The sequence below is a fragment of the Macaca nemestrina genome, chromosome 16 (assembly GCF_043159975.1).
Source record: "Macaca nemestrina isolate mMacNem1 chromosome 16, mMacNem.hap1, whole genome shotgun sequence".
NCBI classification, from domain to species: domain Eukaryota; kingdom Metazoa; phylum Chordata; class Mammalia; order Primates; family Cercopithecidae; genus Macaca; species Macaca nemestrina.
The window spans coordinates 78,409,843-78,431,249 of NC_092140.1; the positions used below are offsets into that span (position 1 = coordinate 78,409,843).

The following is a 21,407-nucleotide window of genomic DNA, read 5'->3' on the forward strand; positions in this document are numbered from 1 at the left end:
TCATAACAGTTTGAGCTATCATCGTCTTGGTTTTAAACTATATTCCTACTTCCTCTAGTCAAATGTATCTGTGACTTTTTAGGCCCCCTTTTCCCCTCACAATACTCAATTCTAAGATAAACTGCAGTGCACGTTTATTTTTATTTTCTTTTGCCTAAAGAAAGGACACGGGACAAAGTTACTGATAACTCCAAGTTGCAGAGTCAGTATTTGTAAAACCTCTCAAAATGTCTCTTATCACTGTTATAATACAGCAGGTCAGCAGTCAAAAGAGGAAAGGAAACAGGGAAAGATGATCTTTTTAAACTGGCGTAAACATCCTTCTTTATTTGCCATGGCCCCTTATTATCATCACTTTTTCTTTGCTGGGATAGCATAAGTATTTTTTTCATGCGACATTATTGCCAATTACTCCAGAGATAAGATAGCGTTTATTTATCATTATTTCTACATAAGAAACTTGAGGACATTGTGTTTTTCTGCCTTTGAAGTAGCAATTTCATTTTCAATCTCTCTCCAAGATGCTGACGGGCAACTGTATATCCTATCTTCCCTTAGGCGCTTTTACCAACAAACAGTATAAAACACTAGGAGAATCTATTGCTCTGTCTTCCGGGTGAGTCACACAGCTTATTAAAAGCTCATCAAGGCCAGAGCAAGCTCAGATGACTTGATAGTTGATGAAACCGAGAGGTTTTTTTTATTTTTTAATTTAGTGAAGTCTCACATGGCCTAATTAATGCTAAGGTTCCTACGGCCATGGTCCCTTATAGTTTAAACACTTATATTTAAATATGATAATTACCCTTAAATAATTATAGCAATCCAGGCTTGAATACAAAGCAACCAGAAGAATGGGATTGATAATTAGAAACTTTATAGAATAATTAGGGAAGAAATTACTTTCTCTTGGTCCTCTGTAGAATTGGGAATTTTTAGAGCAGGGAGAGACTTTGGGGATTACCTAGACCAGTTCCTTTGTATTACAGATGAGGAAGCTGGGAGTCAGGGTGATCTGGTGATTTATCTAAGGTCAGCAGACAGCTGATGACAAAAAAAAAGAGAGAGAGAGAAATTTTCCTGTGTTTTTGCATTAGACCATTGATTTATATTATTTTTGGACATTTGGACAATAAAGAAATCTATTTGTTAATTAAATTGAGTTTTTTTTATAGCTAGACATGATAACAATAAGGGGCCATGATGATAATAAGGGGCCATGGCAAATAAAGAAGGATTTTTACACCAGTAGCACCTGTAGCGCTAGACGTTATGTGTATCTCTTAGAAAGAGGTTTGTAGTACAAAGATCTGGGCATAGAGCAAAGGGTATTATTTATGGCTCCAATACAGATTTCTAGGAACATTTAGATATTGGGTACATTTAAGTTCAGTGAAGAAGAAAGAAAATCAAGTTCAACATTTTCTGATTTTTTTTTTTTTTTTTTTTTTTTTGAGACAGAGTGTTGTTCTGTCGCCCAGGCTGGAGTGCGGTGGTGCAATCTAGTCCTGGATTCAAGTGATTCTCTTGCCTCAGACTCCCGAGTAGCTGGGACTACAGGCATGCACCACTACACCCAGCTAATTTTTGTATTTGAGTAGAGACGGGGTTTTGCCATGTTGGCCAGGCTGGTCTCGGACTCCTGACCTCAGGTGATCCACCCGCCTTGGCCTCCCAAAGTGCTGGGATTACAGGTGTGAGCTACCGTGCCCGGCCTGATTTTAATGAAGAAGAGATTGCATTTGAAACCATTTTGACCAACAGAAGAGATAATCAAGTATTGCTGGAAATAAAATGTTTTCTGCCAGTTGCTTCTGGTTTTAGCAATCTTGAGTAGAGATACCATTGAAAAAGAAATCTGATAGGAAGAATTCAAGGCAAAGAGACCATTGTGGTTGAAGAGGCCTATCGTTCTAGACAGAGATGGGAAATGGCATTGCCGAATATCTAAGTTAATCTAGACAGCAACAATGGTCAGGAGCCTTTGTTCTGCAGCCTCCACTGCCCAGTTTCAAGCCACACCTGCTATATCATATTAACCTTGTCCACCTTTACCCTGCATGACACTACTATCATTAGGTTCCTTCTCCCTTCAGGTAAGAAATCATTAAAAAAAAATTTTTTTTTGGTGTTCCCCCAGACTTTGTCCAAGCTTAGGTGTATTATTTAGTTGGTCTGAGGAAATTGTACCAAGTTTGAGTTTGTAATTTTGGGCAGAGAGGTGTTTACTCCATGGCAGAACAGAAACCCACACCTGAATCTCCCTGGTTCAAATATGAAGCCACACTTTGCATGAGTAAGTACTTCTGTGGTTCAGATCCAGCTCTCACTGCCTCTGTGGGAGCTAGCTCTCATGTGAGTGGTCTGAGGTTTCCTTCTCTAACATGAGTGGTGATTCCTGTAGATGAGGGACTAAACATCTCAAATCAGGGTGTATCACATTTTCTATGAAGGTGATATTCAGCGAAGAAGACACCAGTCCACATAAATTCTATTTGCAGGAGACTTGTTTTTTGATTTATTATCGTCATCCTCAGAGAATAGCTTTCAACAGCAGGTTTGTGTATACTTTGGTCTGTGAGTCCGTTTCAGTGAACATTTTCTAAACACTGTCATTGGGTTCACTGTTTTGACAGGTCCAGTAGAGAAAATGGTCCTTTCAAGGAGCAACGTCTAGTTTATTTATCCTGTCACTTTACTGTAGTTTAGATACATTTGCTGCAAGTTGCTTGGGTTTGTGTATCTCAGTCACTTACTTCCTTTTTCAAAAGCATCAGAGCAGTAGATGGTGCAATTGCTGCTTAGTTAATTTTTTTGTGCACTTTATTCCCCCAATTAAGAGTGTGTAAATTCACTGATTCAGATGCTACATAACAATAAACCTGAAAATAGTAATATCAACATTTATCAATGTTTACTTGGTAAATGTCAAATTTATCATGACCTTAAATATTTTAAAAATTAAATATTACTGCAAATAGAGTCACAAAAAGTGACTGAGCATTTTGGGTTGGATTTTCAAAGTCTTAATGGAATGAATAAGTCTGGTTTCTTAGCACTAATCTCTCAAAAAATCAAGGTGTTTGGGAAAGAGCCAATATTATAATGAGCTTGAAGAATATTATCAAATTAGTCCTGGTTGATGCAGTGACTGTCCTAACTTGTGAAGCCATCAGTCTCCATTTGAAGATGTCAACATCAAAAGAGAAACAGTGTCCACAGTGCTCCAGGCAGTGAAGAGGAAACCAAAATGAAAAAGCCTCACCCCCATGAGCTTCTAATTACAGGGAAATAATAGGTAGGAGACTGTAAGGGACAAATGAACAGAAATAACAAGATAATATTGAGCAAGAAGAAATTTTAGAATGAGCTCAGGAAAGTAATTCCATCAAACTTCTCAGTATAATCACTGAGCCATTATAGTGCATAATATTGTTGGGGCTATTAGTATTAATAATAGTAATCATCATTATTACAAATGCAGTGGAGAGAACAATTTTGCCACTGTAGAAAGATAGTACAGATAGACTTCAAGAGAAATGTCCCTTCAGTCATATGATGCCATGTACAATCTGAATTCTAAGAAAAAAAGGTCCTAACCATTTCATTATCAAAAAAATACTGCCTGACCACATTCAAGGGAAGTGTCTTCTTTACAACCGTACTCTGTTAATTATAGAAGATTTTTTTTTTTTTAGTTCGGGTCTCGTTCTGTCTGCTATGGCACAATCATGGCTCATTGCAACCTCTACCTCATGGGCTCAAGCGATCCTCCTATCTCAGCCTCCGGAGTAGCTGGGACTACAGGTGAGCCCCACCCCACCTGGCTAGTTTTTGTTGTTGTTGCAGGTCTTGCTGTGTTGCGTAGGCTGACCTTGAACTCCTGAGCTCAAGCAATCTCTCGCCTTGGCCTCCCAAAGTGTTGTGATTATAGGAGTGAGCCCGGCAGAGATGATGATTCTTAATATAACTGACTCAGCTGAAAAAACACCAGAACCAAGAAGGGTCGTTTTACTGCTTGTTAGTTAATAGCACATTTATCCATCTTACTATTTTCTTTCCCCTTTCAGAAGTAACCCACAAAATAAGTTTATCTTGTTTTTAACTTTGAGCCTTATAAGAAATTACCAAACTGTTAAGGATTTTTATGTTTAAATTCATGAGAGATATTGGTCTGTAGATTTCTTTTCCTTTCTTCTTTATTTTTAAATACTGTCTATGTCATATTTTAGCGTCAAGGTAATACTGGGCTCATAAAATGAGTTGGGAAGTACTTCCGCTGTTTCTATTTTCTGGAAGAGTTTATTTAAAATTAGTGCTAATTTTTTTTAGATGTTTGGATAAATTCACCTGTGAAAACATCTGTGACTGAAGATTTATTTTTCACGAGCTTTTAAACTATGAATTTAATTTCTCTAATGGTTATAGCTACTCAGATTGTCTATTTCGTCTTAGTTGAGAGTGGGTAGTTTTAGGTTTTTAAAAAATTGACCCACTTCTTTAAGTGATCAAATATATAAGCATAAAGTTGTTTGTAGCATTCTTTTGTTAACTTTTTAATAGCTATACGATCTGTAGTGATATCTCCTATTTTATTTTTGATTTTGGTGATTTATGTCTTCTTTTTTATTTTGGTCAGTCTTGCTAGAGGTTTATCAATTTTATTAGTTTTTTTCAAAGAACTAGCTTTTGTTTTAATTGATTTATCTCTGTTGTTTTCCTGTTTCTACTGCATTGACTTCTGTTTTTACTTTGTTTTCCTTCTTCTGCTTACTTTGGATTTATTTTTATCTTTTTTTTAAAGTTTCTCAAGTTATGAACTTAAATTATTGATTTGAATCCTTTCCTCATTTCTAATTAAGCATTTACTGCTATAAATTCCTTCTCAGGACTGCGTTAGTTGCATCCCACATGTATTGATATGTTGTATTTCATTTCACTCAGTTCTATGTATTTTCTTTCCTTTGAGAATTCCCCATTGACCCATGGATTAGTTAAAAGTATATTATTTAATTTCCATATGTTTAGAGATTTTTCTATCATTTTTCTGTTATTAATGTCTAGTTTAATTTCACTATGGTCAGAGAACATACTCTGTATGATTTCAATTCTTCTGTTGAGAGTTTTTTCTTTAATGGCCTATGATATGATCTATTGGAAATGTTCTATGTAGCCTGAAAAAAAAACTGTGTCTTCTGTTCTCATTTGGTGGGGGTGTTCCATATATGTCAATTAGAACCTGTTGTTTGATTGGTTTGTTTAGATCCCTCTTAATCCTTGCTGTTTCTTAGTCTGTCACTTCCCAAGAGAGGGTAGAAAAACATTTTGAACAGAAAACCTAGGCTAGTTGTTTACTTTCTTTCACATATTCGTTTACTAATTCAATATGCACAGAACATTAGGAAAAATATTTAGCATTTTATGAAAAAATAAACAATGATTACTGAAACAGTTTCCACCTTTTTAATTTCAAAGAAATCTAAAAGTGAATGCTTCAAAACCTAGAAGCTGTTTTTCCAACCTAAACAAGCCTTCTTTCCTCATTAAATCTTAAAGAGACCCTTCATATTTTGTTAAGTTTGCACCAGTTTCATATCTGATGATCAAACATTTTATTGTACCTAAATTCACTTTGTAAAGTAATCCATGCTGTTGTTTTCTACTAAGATTTCTCTGTGTGAGGTAAGGATTAGTCTTGACTTACATGAATTTTGAATAATGCAAAATCTTCACAACTACATGCCTTCCATAGTGTGACTGCTGTATAATAAAAAGCTAGTCAAGTGAAAAGAATATGGCTTTAGAGTGAAAAGGCCTAACCTGATGAAAGAATCTTCAGATTGTGGAAGTATGTGTTATGAGCCAAAAAAAAAAAAAAAAAAAGAAAAGTAAATTTATTTGGCTATTTCATAGTGATTCTGCATAATAAGTAGAGTAATGAGGAAAAATGTTATAGCAACCTGAGGAAAACACATACATTAAGAAGAAATGAAATTTAGACTCAAACAGCACATGACTCAATAGCAACAACAAAAACCAGATAGTAATAGTCTATTATCTTCAAATTGCTAAGAGAAAATAAATGTCAATCTAAAATTTCATATCAAGCTAAACTATGATTTAAATGTAAGGACAAAATGAATACTTTTCAGCTAATAAAAACTGAGCTTACCATTTTTTATCACTCAGTTGTTGCTGGGTAATCAACAAAGGAATATAATTAAGTAAACAAGAAACAGGACACAAAATGAATATGGGGATATAAGAAGCAACATTAAGCAAAAAAACTGGATAACATGTGGGTATATCCAATGAATTATTAACTACAAACTGATTTAAACGATTAATTTTGAGATGTTTAAAGGGAAAATAGAACCACAAAAAGACTATAGTGTGGAATATTGGCAAGCATGGGAGAAACTGGAATTTAAAAATAAGAATGGTATGTAATTTAGTATGAGGGACAAGATTTCATTAACATTTCATTTACCTGTTATCATGTAGAAATAGATCCCAAGTATCAGAGGCTTAAAACAACAACCACTTTATTGGCCCACAATTCTGTGGGTAAATGGTTTCTTTTCACTCCCTTAATGCTTGTATTAATTACTTTATTACTAGTTTTAATTTACTTGTATTAATTAATTACCTGTTTACTAGTATAGAGATGGTTCAAACCGCTAGAAGCTGACTGGAACACACAACTGGGACCATGTGCTGGGACCTCAGTTCTCATTGTCAGCTCAATTCCTCAGTTCTCTTCCATGTGGTCTAAAGGCTTCTCCCTCTCCGTGTGGTTTTTCCATACAGTCTCTCCATGTGGCTCTCCAGCAAGTTAGCCCATGGCACCTAAGAGTGCAAAAGCAGAAGCCATTAGGCCTTTTAAAATGTTATATTCAGATCTGATGTCACTTCTGCCACATACTATTGGTTAAAGACAAGCCCAGATTCAAGAGGAGCAGACTACACAAGCACCTGAATACTGAGAGACACATTTCAATGTAACAGAATATTACAATTAACTTTAGAGTTTTTTTATATCAGTTATGCATGCTAAAAATTTAAGGTAACTAGTAAAGTAATTAAAATAAAGTGTTGAGGGCCCACCCAAGAAAACTCAATAAATCGAATACACTAGAGAAAACTGATGGTAATAGGGAAAAGTAAAAACAAAGCATAGTAAATGCAAAACACAATAAAAGATAGCAGACATCAAACTAAACATGTCAGAACTTACAATAAATATAAATGGGTTAAACCAGCCTTTTTTTTTTTTTTTTTTTTTTTTTGGAAACAGTCTCACTCTGTCGCCCAGGCTGGAGTGCAATGGCGCAATCTCAGCTTATTGCAACTTCCGCCTCCCGGATTCATGCCATTCTCCTGCCTCAGCCTCCCAGGTAGCTGGTATTACAGGCGCCTGCCACCACGCCTGGCTAATTTTCTTTTGTATTTTTAGTAGAGACGGGGTTTCACCATGATAGCCAGGATGGTCTCCATCTCCTGACCTCGTGATCCACCAGTCTTGGCCTCCCAAAGTGCTGGGATTATAGGCACAAGCCACCGCGCCCGGCCTAAACTAGCTTTTTAAAAATCAGAGATTCACTGAGAAAATGTTTAAATCTAGTCTATGCTTTGTGTAAGAAAATACTCAAATTATAATGACCCAGAAAGATTGAAAAAATAAAATAAAAAGAAAAATATATTAGGCAAATACTATAAATAATGAAGATGATGTAGTTAAAGTAATATCAGATAATAGATACTTTAAGAAAAACCTTGGTTTTAGTGATAAAGAGGATTAGGACTTAGTGACAGAAAAAAAAAGTTGATCAGAAACAATCTTGAACCCATATGCAATGAACAATATAGTCTTATGTATATATAAAGCAAAAAAATAGGAGAAATTATCAAAATATCATTATAATGTGTGAAAGAGAAGACAGAAGACAGAAAAAATAAGTCAATATATAGAAAAGTTGAATACAATGATATTAACAAGTTTAATATAAGAATACATGAGGAACTGTTACCAACAATTAAAGTCCTGAGCACATATAGAGAATTTATTAAAATTGAGCACTCTTCTAGGCCACAAAGGAAATCTTAAAATACAAATTATCAATAGCATACATAATAAACTGGTCACAAGGCAATAAAATTAGAAACTGCAATTTCAAAGTAGTCTGAAAGAAACAATTACAATTAAATTTGAGATGTGTTTAAACCTGAATGACATTCTACGAGTATTATATTTTAAAACTTATGAATTACAGATAGTGATACAAGAGGAAAAATTATAGCTTTAAATGTCTACATTTTTAAGATAGAAAATAGATGAGTTAAATGTTCAATTAAAAGTTAGAAAAAAAGAACAGCGTAAACACCCCAAAATTAGAATTATATAAAGTTTAAGAAAGTCTAAATAATTCTCTGACAAGATTGATCAAGAAAAGAAGGCACAAATAAACACTATGAAAAATAAAATAAATAAAGATCACTAAAAGTTAAATACCATGAACAACTTCATGATAAAAAAGGGCATTTTTGGTTTAATGTGAATTATGTAAATTGACTCAAGAAGAAATAAAAAACTTAAATAGGTCTATATCCAAGAGTAATATTTTAAAATATTGAACTGATACAGGATAGACAATGATGAAACCAAAGAACAACTAACAAATCCAAACAGACAATTGCTGAAAAAAATCTGGTATCAACTTATCATGGGTACTAGATGATTATCAACCCACTCATAACTTTTGGAAAAATTAATTCAAAGGTTTAAAAAATAGACATACCAAGAAAGCACTATGCCCAGAAGAGTCTACAAACAAGTTTTATCAAAACTTTAAGGGGCAGGTAACTCTTTTTAATACTAGAAATGTTTATAATAGAGGCCAGGTGCAGTGGCTCACGCCTGTAATCCCAACACTTTGGTAGGTCAAAACAGGCAGATCACCTGAGGTCAGGAGTTCAAGACCAGCCTGGCCAACACGGTGAAACCTCTCTACCAAAAATACAAAAATTAGGTGGGTATGGTGGTGCATGCCTGTAGTCCCAGCTACTTGGGAGGCTGAGGCAGGAGAACCGCTTGAACCCAGGAGGCAGAGTTTGCAGTTAGCTGAGATTGTGCCACTGCACCCCAGCCTGGGCAACAGAGTGAGCCTCCATCTCAAAAAAGAAAAAAGAAATAAATGTTTCTAATGGAAAAGAAGACTCATTTCCCCACTTAGACCAGGCAAGAAAATATAAAAAGGAAAATTGAATGTAAGCTTATGTATAAACATAGGTGCAAATACTATAAAAAAAATTTTAGCAAACTGAATTCAGCAATGTATGCAAAAATGTTATCATGACTTAGAAGCAGAGAGTAGAATGATGGTACTAGATCCTGGGAAGGATAGCAGGAAGAAGGGATGCCAGAGGTTGGTTAAGAAATCAAAAGTACAGTTAGATAGGAGAAATAAGTTCTAGCATATTCTATAGCACTATAGGATGACTATAGTCAACAATAATTTATTGTATAGTTTCAAACAGCTAGAAAAGAAGATTTTGAATGTTCCCAACATGAAGAAATAATAAATGTTTGAGGTAATGGAGATGATAATTACCTTGATTTGATCATCACACATTGTATGCATGTATCAAAATATCACTCTGTACCCCATAAATATGTATAATTGTAATGAGTCAATTCAAAATAATAATTTAAAAAATTATCATAACTAACCAGTTTATCACAGGAATGTAAAGATAGTTTAAGGCATAAAAATCTATTAATATAATTTGCCATATTAAAAAATTTTAAATATATGATCATCACAATATATGCCCAATAAAAGCATTTAATAAAATTCAACATTTATTCATGATGTTAAACATAAAGAATATTTAATTGAGGAACAGAAGGAAACTTTCTTAAACCATCAAGATCATTTATTAAAAACTTACTACAAATGTCACACTTGGTAGTGAAATGAACTTTAAGAAATTGTACTCTTAGTTCTTAGTGATGTAAAGGGAAAATGCAACATTCTTGCAAATGTGAATGAATTTTATTCCTCTGACATTTCTCTTCATATCTAAACATTTATTATTTGCTCCCATGATAAACACCAAAAATATCTAAATTTCATAGCATAGAGTTCAAAGGTTTCTTGATTAATGCCACATAAAGTAGATAGCATCCCCACTGGTATCAGTTAAGATAGGTTCAGTAATAGTGTGCAGAGACCATAATAACAGTGACTTACAGAAGACAAAAGTATGGTATGGCAACTCTACAGTCATCAGAGACCCAGGCTCTTTTTCAATTGTTGCTCTATCATCTTCAATGTATGGCTTCCATCCTGTGGTCCAAGAAGCTACTTTAGGTCCAGCCATCACATGCACATTCTGGCCAAGCAGACAGAAAAAGTAAAAAAGAATGAATACCCCCTATCTCTAAGGACATTTTCAGCATGTTGTACACATCACCTTATGCTTATATCCCATTGTCCGAAACTTAGCTATATGCCATACCTAGCTGCAAGCGTTGCTGGAAATATAGTTTTTATTCCAAGTTGCTAGTACCCAGCTAAATTTGGGGGCTTCTATTGCGGGGAAAGAAAAGAACTGCTATTGTGAGAATAATCAATAGTTTCTGACACACCATCCTTCTCCCTTTCTTTTCTCCTCCAAATGGGAGAATACTAATTTGATTCCAGAATACTGACTGGGTCATGTTGTCACAGAATCCTTGGGATATCACTTCACCATCTAGAAACCTCTGTGGCATGGATGCCTTCTGCCTGACTATTGCTCATACCCACTGGGCTCATTCTGCCCACTTGGCCCAGCAGGCTGCACTCAGCTCACACTACTGGCCCAGATCCCACACCTGCCAAGTGCCAGCCAGGCACAGAGTGATGAGGGGTGTGTGGGTGGGTGAGTGCAGGGTCCAGACCCTGCACACAGCCAGGCACACTGGTAGGGCAGGCAGCTCCAGGTACAGGCATAGGTGCCAGCTCCATGCAAGGCTGCAGCTGGACCAAAATTACTGCACGCAGCTTCCACTGTGGGCACCTGCATCTGGACAAGAGGAATGTGGTGGCACCTGGAAGTTTGCAGATGCCAAAACTGCAAAACCCCAAAGAGGTTGCCACAGCCTTGGTTCAGGGAGCCCCTAGGTCTGGGACGCCCAAAGGGCCATAGCTCTTCTCTCCTTGTCACCCACAACATGGTGAGAGGGTGGCTGGGGCATGTATTTCAGCCTGGTTTGTGTTACAGCTAGCTCTTTTAGTCCTGCCATCTGGCAGGTCCTGAGTTCTTGTCCCACGTGCAGGAAGAATGAGGTACACAAATAAGTGAATGGTGAGCAAGGCAGAAAGGAGCTTCATTGAGCAGCAGAACAGTTCTCAGGAGACCCTAAGTGAGTAACTCCTTTCTGCAGGCAGGTTGACCAGTGAGTGTCCAGCCCTCAGCAGAGAGGAGACCCAGAGTGGATAGCTCCTATCTGCAAGCAGGAAGGTTGTCCCATCATCAGCCTGAGTCTGGCTGAGTCTGGGGTTTTTATGGGCTTCAGAGGGGAGGGAGTGCATGCTGATTCATCTGTGAGTGGCCATGGATGGGCCAGGAAAAAGCGCCATAAATTCTCACCCCATTTGCAGAACTGGCAGCCTGGCCCCCCGGCTTCACGTCATCCCTGGCTTGAAGGTGGGGCTTCACTGGGGACATGTCCCTTTCCACCCAGAAGCCTGTCTGCCTCCTGCCACCATCAACCTGCCCTCTATGGCACCCATGGCACCCAAGCTATTTGTGCTCAGGGATGTCTGCAGGCCCCTGCAGAGTTGCCCTCAGCACCCCCTCATCCTCCCTCCAGTGCTCATGTCCGAGCCCAAAGTCTGAAGGGAGCTGAGGTGGCAGGGGGCTGGCATGTCAGTGCTGCTCCAAGCATGTGCACACTTGGTCAGGTTGCAACAATGCTTGGGCTTGGCCTCAACTTTGCTCCAAAATTGGAACAGGCACTAGGAGCAGGGAGAGGCCAAGCAGTGGGAGCAGGCACTTTTAAGCCTGCAGGTGCAGGGGTGCTTCCTGGTTCCCCAAGAGCACAGGGATGTCTGGGTCCTCAGCCACAGCTGGGTGGCTGCCACTGTGCCCAGGAGGGCAGAGGTCTACCCCTCCAACTCAGAAGCTCCCACCTGTTCCCTGCTCCTCTCAACTTCATGGAGCCTGCAGCCCCCACTGCACCTTTCCCACTGCAGCTGGCATCATGACTGCTGCTGCCATTGATGTTTACTCTTGAACACAGCCACTGCATAATAAAAGGTCTCATGCACAGATGCATTGATATAACCCTTCTGGGATGCTCTGCTCCATTTCTTCCCTCCATGAAGCTGAACTGGTAAACTGATCAAGACTTAATCTGAGGGATAATCTAAGCATCTTTATTTCTGGTCTCTTTTTCTTGATTTATAATTGTCTGGTTGTTCTCACAGTAGCAGTTTGCTAGTGACTTGCGTTGGGCATGCATGGGATGTGTATCTCATGCTTCCTTCTACTTTACCCAAAAGTCATGTCATAAGGGTCATGGGCTTGAGACCAGCTAACAAGTAAAATACAATGGATACGATCATTTTAGTTTTAAAGAAAAAGTACTTGGAATCAAAGTCAAAATCTCAAGGGACTGCTTGGTAATCAAAGATGGTAGCTAAATTGTTTTACATATAGAAGGAACCAAAGAGGCTGGAGGCTGTGAGGTGGAAGGATCAGAAGGAAAACCACCTGTAGTAGGATGGGGCAAGGAGAGACGAGAAATGACAGTGGGGATTTGCAGACTGTATTCTGTGCAAATACCTTGCCAACCTTCTCTTTTTTCTTATCTGTGAAATATTCAGTAAAGTGTACATGGTTCACTAAGGCATTATATGAGTAGATTCTTGATGGAATTCAAAGAAAAGGAGGAGACAGATGACAGTCTGGATTCTACCACTTGCAAGTTCAGAAACTCAAGACAAACTAACTTAAGGAAGAGAAAAGGAAAGTAAGTTGGCTTATAAAACAGGGAAGTCTGGGGATGAATTTAGATTTAGGCATAGTAAATAACATTGTTTTCTCTCTCATTTCCCTTCTCTCTCCTGCCATTCAATCTCTCTCTCTCTCTCTCTCTCTCTCTCTCTCTCTCTCTCTTTCTTTCTATACATGGCTGCTTCTGTTTTCCTCTTTCTGTTGGCCTCACTCTTTTCCTTTCCACTGAAGACAGGGTTCCTCCATGCAACCAGGGAAGGCACCCACTGGTAGCCCCAGATTCACATTCTCCCAGCTCAGCCATCGCAGCAGAAAAGCAATTCACTCACCACATTTGTGAATCAATTCAAAGGAAAGCTGTTCCTGCTGAATCATGTGGCCATTCTTAAACCAATCAGTATATCAAGCATATAATGAACCATGAGTGACCCAGTCTGGATCACATGACTGTCCTGTGGCCAGAAAGTGATTGACATCCTGTCAGTCCATTTGTGGTACTATAACAAAATACCTGAGACTGGGTAATTTTAGAAAGAACAGAAATTCACTTCTTACATCCCTAGAGACTGGCAAATCCAAAATCAGGGCACAAGCATCTGCAATCTGGTAAAGGCCTTCTTGCTGTGTCCTCCTATGGCAGACGATAGAAGGACAAAAGGGCTCAAACTCCTTCCATCGAGCCCTTTTACAATGGCATGAATCCATTCATGAGGGCAGAGCCTATATGACCTAAACACCTCCCAAAAGTCACCATCTTCCAACATTGGGGATTAAGTTTCCAACACATGCATTTGGGAGGACACATTCAGACCACAGCTCAACCCCATCCAGACCATATGGAGTTAGGAAAATGTTCCCCAAGACAAATGGGATACTGGGACCAAATGTGTTGGGCAGGAAACAAGAACAACAATAACAAGACCAAATAACCCAACAGCTTCCCCAGTCCACTATACTATGTTATGTTTTCTGTCTTTAAACTAAGATTAAATCACCACCCCAGAACTGGGCAATCCATATTCTCCTACCACTGTGAAAGTGTTGAATGGATGGTGTGAAGAAATAAAAATGGGCCTAACAAGGACTGAGAATATCATTTTTGAGTCAGAAGAAAATTATGGAAAAAACTGGGTTTGGCTTGGCAGCTTTTGCAGGGATGCCAAGTTCATGACAGAATGGATTCCTAGAAATAAGATTAAGATGTCAAAGTATGTTCATATTAAATATTGACAGATTTTACCAAACTGCACTACAAAGAAGGGATTTCAGTGTACACTCCCACCAGCAATGCCTGTTTCCCACACCCTCACCAAGACTTTATATTATAGAACTATTTAACCTCTTTCCTCTGAATAGTTTATATGATGGCTTTGTAAGGCAGGGTAGCTTGCAATTAATCGTGAGAGAAAATACACGTTTTTTTTCCCCTAGATTTCTTAGCTGAGGATGAATTATTTCTTTTGTGTATGTGATAATCTATGCCTATAATGTCTATTTTATTTCCTTTTTTAAAATGAAAGCGTGTTTTAAAATAGAGTTAGTAATGTGCAGTTACTCAATATAGAGAACATGTGTGTTTCTTAGACCAATTCCATCAGTGTAGAATGTGATTTCATTTCAGGAGTTTAAGTGAACAGACTGAGACAAATATTAAAAAATATAAAAAATTAAAATGCCTGAGAGATAAAACAGTTTTCATAGGAAAGAGAAAATCTTCTGGAGAAATAAGCTAATTTTAAATTAAACAGACTGCATTCCCAAATTCACGTGGTGTATTTATGAAGCACTGTTGGAGAGAATCTGTGCTTCATGACCTGACACTGCTGAATGGCACAATCCTCCCACGAACACCAGGGCTGGCCTATACCTGTGGTTTTGCCCCCAAAAGGCAAGGGCAAAGGTTACACTCAGCCAGAGTCTTAAATGCCTGGCTAAAAAAGGTTTGAAACAAAAAAGCAAATATGAGTAGGTTTTCATTTATTCTTTTTCCAAAATGCCAAAAGCAGATATTTATTTATTTATTTGAGATAGGGTTTGTTTTGTCACCCAGGCTGAAGGGCAGTGGGAGGATCATAGCTCACTGCAGCCTTAAACTCTTGGGCTCAGGTGACTCCCTGACCTCCACCTCCCCAGTAGCTAGGACTACAGATGTGCACCACCACACCCAGTTATGACCAGGCCCATTCCAGAAATTATAAGAACACTCCAAGGTGCTAGAGATGGGGGTCTCACTATGTTGCCCAGATGGTCTCGAACTCCTGGCCTCAATGGATTGCCAAAGCGCTGGGATTATGGGCATGAGTCACTGCGCTTAGCCTTAATTTTTTTTTTTTTTTCCTTTGAGACAGAGTCTTGCTCTGTCGTCCAGGCTGGAGTGCAGTGGCATAATCTCGGCTCACTTCAACCTTCACCTCCCAGGTTCAAGCGATTCTCCTGCCTCAGCCTCCCTAGCAGCTGGGATTACAGGTACACACTACCATGCCCGGCTAATATTTTTGTATTTTAATAGAGACGCGTTTTCTCCGTGTTGGCCAACCTGGTCTCGAACTCCTGGCCTCAAGCAATCCACCTGCCTCAGCCTCCCAAAGTGCTGGGATTACAAGCATGAGCACCCACACCCAGCCTGGCCTTAATTTTTTAAATAAGAGGTTGTATATGTGTTTTACCTACTGGATTTAAATAGAAATTTTCTATTAAGACTAGTTATATATTAAGATAGAATTAGCCATGTAAGCCTTCTGATATTGTAGCAACAAACACAGATGAAATGAAAGGATGCAATTTATACATTCTCATGAAATGGTCACTTGAGTTCCATTGAAATCTGCATTCATAGCCTAAATGTAGTAAATTGAGATAATATGGATAATCTCAGTCAAAACTCGTTTATCTCATCATTATCTAACTATAGCAGGTCCAAGTTATGCCATGTGACCCAGCTCTTCATTTTTCTAAAACTTTAAAGTTTTAAATCCATAGGAAGTTTCATCCATTTTAAAAATATACTGTAAAAACATGCTGGATTCAGACAGACCTGGGCTTGGTACTCAGTTCATCTTGAACAAGTTACTCAACCTCTTTAAGTCCCTCTTTTATAAAATGAGGACAGTGACACAGTGCTCATCTCATGGAGTTATTGTGAGGCTTAAAATGGGTCATATGTAAGGGCTTAGAGCAATGCCTACACATAATATGCATGCTCCAATATTGTCATTATCACTATGGTTAATGGCACATGGTACCTAGTACATAGCGCTCAATAAATGTTAGTTCCTTTTCTCCTTAACAGAAGCTCTTGTCGCCATGGTTCTGCATATCAAATCACTTGCCATATACATGTCTTACCACTAATTTATACCCTAAAGACAAATCAGTTGAGGGTAAAGGAGATACACTGAGACAGGAGTTTGCGGGACAATGCTAAAAACATCAACTTTGTATCTAAAAAATAGTTTTGATCATATTCTGTGAACAGAAGAGAATTATATGACTTAGTGGTGTCAGCTTTCTAGCATTATCTTCAAAACACGATTCTCCATTTCATGGTGGATGCATTCATAGGGATCCATAGGCCTGTATCCTCTGACGAGCCTAGAAAGCATCAGAATAATCCTCTTCAAGTCCCAAACACTGAAAGAAAAAGGGAGGGGACCAGCAGGCTTCCTGAGGATTATCTCTTTGGGGCAGAAAATCCTCTGAGCTTTTTGGAAGATGTGGGAGACATATCTGATCCATGAGGTGGTTCAAGTGGTCCTAGTGGGGAAGGAAAGGGAACAGGGAACTAGGAAGACTGGTTAAATGAGGGCCTGGACATTCCCATGAATGAAGTAGGTGGCAGTGCTGGGTCATAGGTGACGAGGAAAGACAGACTGCTATGGAAAATGCTGAGATACAGGGGTGTGCTGGGAAAGCATTCTAGGACATTGAAACCCCTAGTGAGCCAAGGAAAAGCTAAATCCTAATCGAAGAGAAGTCCGAAAGAAAGACCTGTCAATCTTGTGGAAAGAGATCAGAAATAGAAGTGGGTTGAGGTGAAAAGTAAATAGAAGAGAGCATGGGGCATAGCCACAGAGCCCGGAGCATTGCATTGCGTCTTCCCGGTTTCTCAATAGTGTAGGTCCTGCCTACTTGGCAGCCCTGTTGTAAACTATTGACTGATAATCGCCTCCAAATTTGCCTGTCTTACTCTTCATTTCTCCTTCTACAAATGACTTGAGAAGTCCCCTGGGAATAGAATCAACAGCCGTTTGGGTGGTGCTGTTGGGACAGGGTTTCAGTCCCACGGGCCATACCCCAGGCTGCATAGCTCCAGGGGATAGGGTCAGAAATTTTCTATAGACCTCTCTCTCAATTTTAATTTTGGAAATCCTAAAGCTGAGTTTACCTCAAACCCATCACAAGGGTAATTATCTCAAAGTACAAAAAAATTTAAAATGTCCATGTTGTTTCTTATTCCACTGCCACGTATATGAGATCATCAGTTTAGACTATACTACTGAGCTTTAGAAACATTATACCAGGTCTTGTAAAATGAGACGATACATCCGTTTCCAAGGTTTCTCTAGTGACTTGTGTCTGAGGCCCCAAACCCTAGCTAGGAACTAGCATACCAGATAGGAATCTCAGGAGAGAGGATTAAATGGACACTGGTTCTAAATAATACAGACTCAATACCGTTTCTTCTAGGTGGGGCTCTTAAACTTTCTCACTGACCCATGCATTGTGATTATTTCACAGCTGGGATGGCATTCATGAGCCAAAGCTGACGTGAGATTCTGGATTTTGAACAGCTTGGTGGGGAGACAGCCCCAAACTTCCTTCCAGGTTGCAGATTTGCTACAGTATCTCCAGACCCACGTTGACTCAGACTGGAATGGCAATATCAGGTTTGAGCTTCTGCTGTTCCACAGAAAACTTAGGAAGGACTCAACTGACCTCCAACTAGATTTCAGAACAGTCTGTTCCCTAAAGTGAAATTTGGGTGAAGAGCCAGTTTTGTAGGAAGGCTGAAAATGATCAGGCCCATTCCAGAAGTTACAAGAACACTCCAAGGTGAGGGTGTGAGGAACACCACCCCACTGAAGACCCTAAAAGGAGAACAGAGAGAGGATATCAAGGCTCCAGTATGGACCTGGGATTGATGTTTTTGTACTGGGGTCAGGATCACATCTTTATCTGCATGTATGGGGAGGTGATTCCTACTGTCAGTCATCAAGTGAAGAGGTGGATCTGTCCAACCAAAACACAATCTGCAGATGTCTTGGCTTAGTTTTACAAGTTCCATGCTGGCTGCCAGGAGCCAGCTTTTCCTCCTTTAGAGCTCTGACCCAAGGATGGAGAGAAAAATCTTGTTTTCAGTTTAACCCTTCTGAAGACTCCAATGATGCTAAGCGAAAACAAGAGAGAAACGACCAAAGAGACTATACAACGTAAGTATTTGCCTAAATCCTGCTTTCTCCTCTCCTCTCCATCTCAAAACCACCACTCAAATTCCTCTGGATTCCTTCAACCATGTCTATTTGTTTCCCTACATCCAACTTGTCCCCTTCATGTCATCCTCCAGAGCATATCTGCTCTCTGTTTAATATTTATCAACACCCTTGAGGAACTGCCTTTCTAGATTCATCTCCAGCCTCGGCTCCGCACGTTTCTTTCTGGCATTTTTGACTTGACTTTATGAGATCCAGAGAGTAAGTTTATAGCTTACGTTGAATTTGTCACAACAGCTTTCATAATGCAGGGCACGCAGCACTGAGCCTATTTCCTTTGTCTACTGTGATAGCCTGGCCTTGACCCCCTGTGCAGGACCAGCCATTTGAAGAGTTACTAACAAAAGAAAGAAGACCTTTTTTCAATTTTATTCTGGAAGCCTAGAGATTTTTTTAAAATATCCTTTTGGTTTTAAGAATATGCAGTGTCTTAGGAGAATTAAATGGATCCAAGAAATTGAAATTTCTTAAAGGTAGGCTAAAGGGAGACCGCTTATCATTTTTACCACTAAGTGAAAAATGTACTAATTTCATTTTTCTAGTGAGTAGAAAATGTCTCTCTATAAAACTCATATTTTTCTGAAAGTATTTTTTCCGACAAGATGACTGTGTTCCACTGGACTAGAAAGCATTATTAAGTATAACAATAAACTACACAAAGAAAAAAATCACAAAAATTTTCAGATCAGGAAATGCTTAAATGTTTCCAAAAATATTTGTCAGTAAATGTTATTCTAGAATTAAAACATTTCCTGTTGATGATCATGCCATGGAAAAAATCATGTAATGCCAGTTATGAGATCTTATATATTTGGGGAAAAAAACCATTATAAGTAACATGAGATAAATAGGAATCATACTTTTTAAAAAAGATTATTATTCATGTAAAAACTTAAACCTTAAACAATTATAAAAGTACAAGAGAGAAATAAATTAGTCAATATTTCAACTCTCAGAAATGATCACTCAGTATTTAAGTATTTCCAAGCAGGTCTCAGTGTGAATAGACACACTTGTGTTCAATTTTACATATATAGTTTTTATGACTTGTATTTCTATCAGCAACACATCCTAGACAGCTTTCCCTGTCAAAAACTCTGCAGTATTAGTGTTCACAATTGTGCATTTGTGTCACATGTATCCACTGGGATGTTCCAATCAGCAGCACCTCTCCAAACAAGTCCTCATGTGACAACATAAAAAAAGCAGGAAGGGAAGGAGGGGGCAGCTGGGTAGGTAGGTGGGCGTGTGTTTTCAGAAGCTTCCTAGTGGACTTCCTTGTATGAAATTGAAGCATGATATTTACCTGACCCCTTCGTGGGACTTGCAAAGGGGCTGTCTTGTTTACTCAGTCCACAAGCTCTCAACCCCTTGAGGGAGGCAGCATGCGAGCAAACGGGGCAGGAACTGGAGTGCACGGGTGCTGGAACTAGCCGGCTGCTTCTGTGCCAGCAGGAGTGAACTCCACTCACCTGGATTTGCGGCACTCCACTCCTCATGAGAGGCAGCACATAGGTGAGCAGGAGCCAGGGTGAGTGCTTTTTGGTGCTGGCCGGAGTGAACTCTGTGCAGGCCCTGTGGCAGCATCTGGGGGGCTGGTGGGGGTGCCTGCAACCCCTGAAACCCCAGAGGCAGTGCTACAGTGCCCTTTTAGCTTTGCCTGCTATACACAGACAACTTGAGTGTTAACAGTTCAGTGAGCCCTCTGCCTTTTCATATGAGGCAACTGCCTTCTGCCAGTGAGGGCAAAGGGCAAGTGTGACAGCTTTTTTGTATCCTCACTCATGGCTCCCGAGCTCTAGTCCAGCATCCAGGAGAAATTTAGGTTTCATGAATTAATTGAAGGATGGTAAATGCATGGATTTTATTGACAATGAAAGTGATCATCACCAAGAGAGGGAGCTGAAAAGGTGACAAGACACGAAGGTAATCTTCCCCTGAAGTCTGGCAGTCTCCAGTCAGATTCTTCTCCAAAGTTACACCATCAAGCTGTCCTTCTGAAGTCAGGCCACTTCTCTCTGATGTCCAGTCATAGTCCCTGACATTCAGCTGCTTCTCCTCTCTCTGCCAGCTGAGCCTAGGGTTTTTATAGGCACAGGATGGGGGGCAGGGTGGGGCCATAGATGCTTTGGAAAAGGCAACATTCGAGCAGGGAAACAGTGGTGTAAGTTCTAACTTTGGGCTGCAGTCTCAGGCTTTTCAGCTTGAGATGGGGCTTCACCAGGGACCTGCCCTTCTTTGCCTAGAATTTCTCTGTCCCCATCCCTATCAAAATGTCTATGGCTAGGACCAGTCACATGGCCACCCCAGACACTGTGAAGTGAGAATGAATTGATATGACTGTCTCAGACAAGCCAGACTTACTCCTCTGTGATTGTCACAAAAAGCAGAGTCCTGTGGGCAATAAAATAAGCTTAAATTCATGAATTCACAACCAAACCAACAAACAAACTCAATTAGTGGCCATTGCAGACTGCTAATGTCCAACCCATTATTATAAAATTATTACAAAAACTGACAAATTAGGAGACAGAATCAAATGCTTATCATGCTTTTCCTATGTCATTAGGAAATCAAATCATTGAGGAAGGAGGTTTCCCTTTATAAAAGCATGTCAGCTAATAAATGAAGATGAAAGTGATAGGGTTAGGACCATTTCCAATATCTGCTGAGTTAATGGATCTAGGTATTGAGCACTAACAACTACCAGTATCACAGAAAGAAACAACCCAACATTATATGCCTCCTGGTGGAAGGACACAACACCATCTAGGAATTCATCTTGCCAAAAAAATAGAACCTGAATCTAACCAAGACTCTAGATCCAATCACACCAATTTGAGGGAACTATGAAGGGTACATTCAAGGAAATCAGATTTTGGAAAACTCAGTGATTGGCACAATTGTAGGCTA

At 39.2% G+C, this 21,407-nt stretch overlaps 1 protein-coding gene across 7 annotated transcripts in view; it reads right to left on the reverse strand.

The window, feature by feature from the left end:
• LOC105490697 (cysteinyl leukotriene receptor 2) overlaps positions 1-21,407 on the reverse strand; it is a 197,025-nt gene that overhangs the window by 166,838 nt on the left and 8,780 nt on the right. For 6 of the 7 annotated variants that reach the window (XR_011614796.1, XR_011614797.1, XM_011756562.2 and 3 more), the window contains exons 2-3: positions 10,254-10,395; positions 6,650-6,849 (exon numbers count right to left, since the gene is read on the reverse strand). The gene's annotated coding sequence lies outside the window, so the exon portion shown is untranslated. The remainder of the gene's footprint in view (positions 1-6,649; positions 6,850-10,253; positions 10,396-21,407) is intronic. The other variant, XM_011756563.2, reaches the window with a different exon arrangement.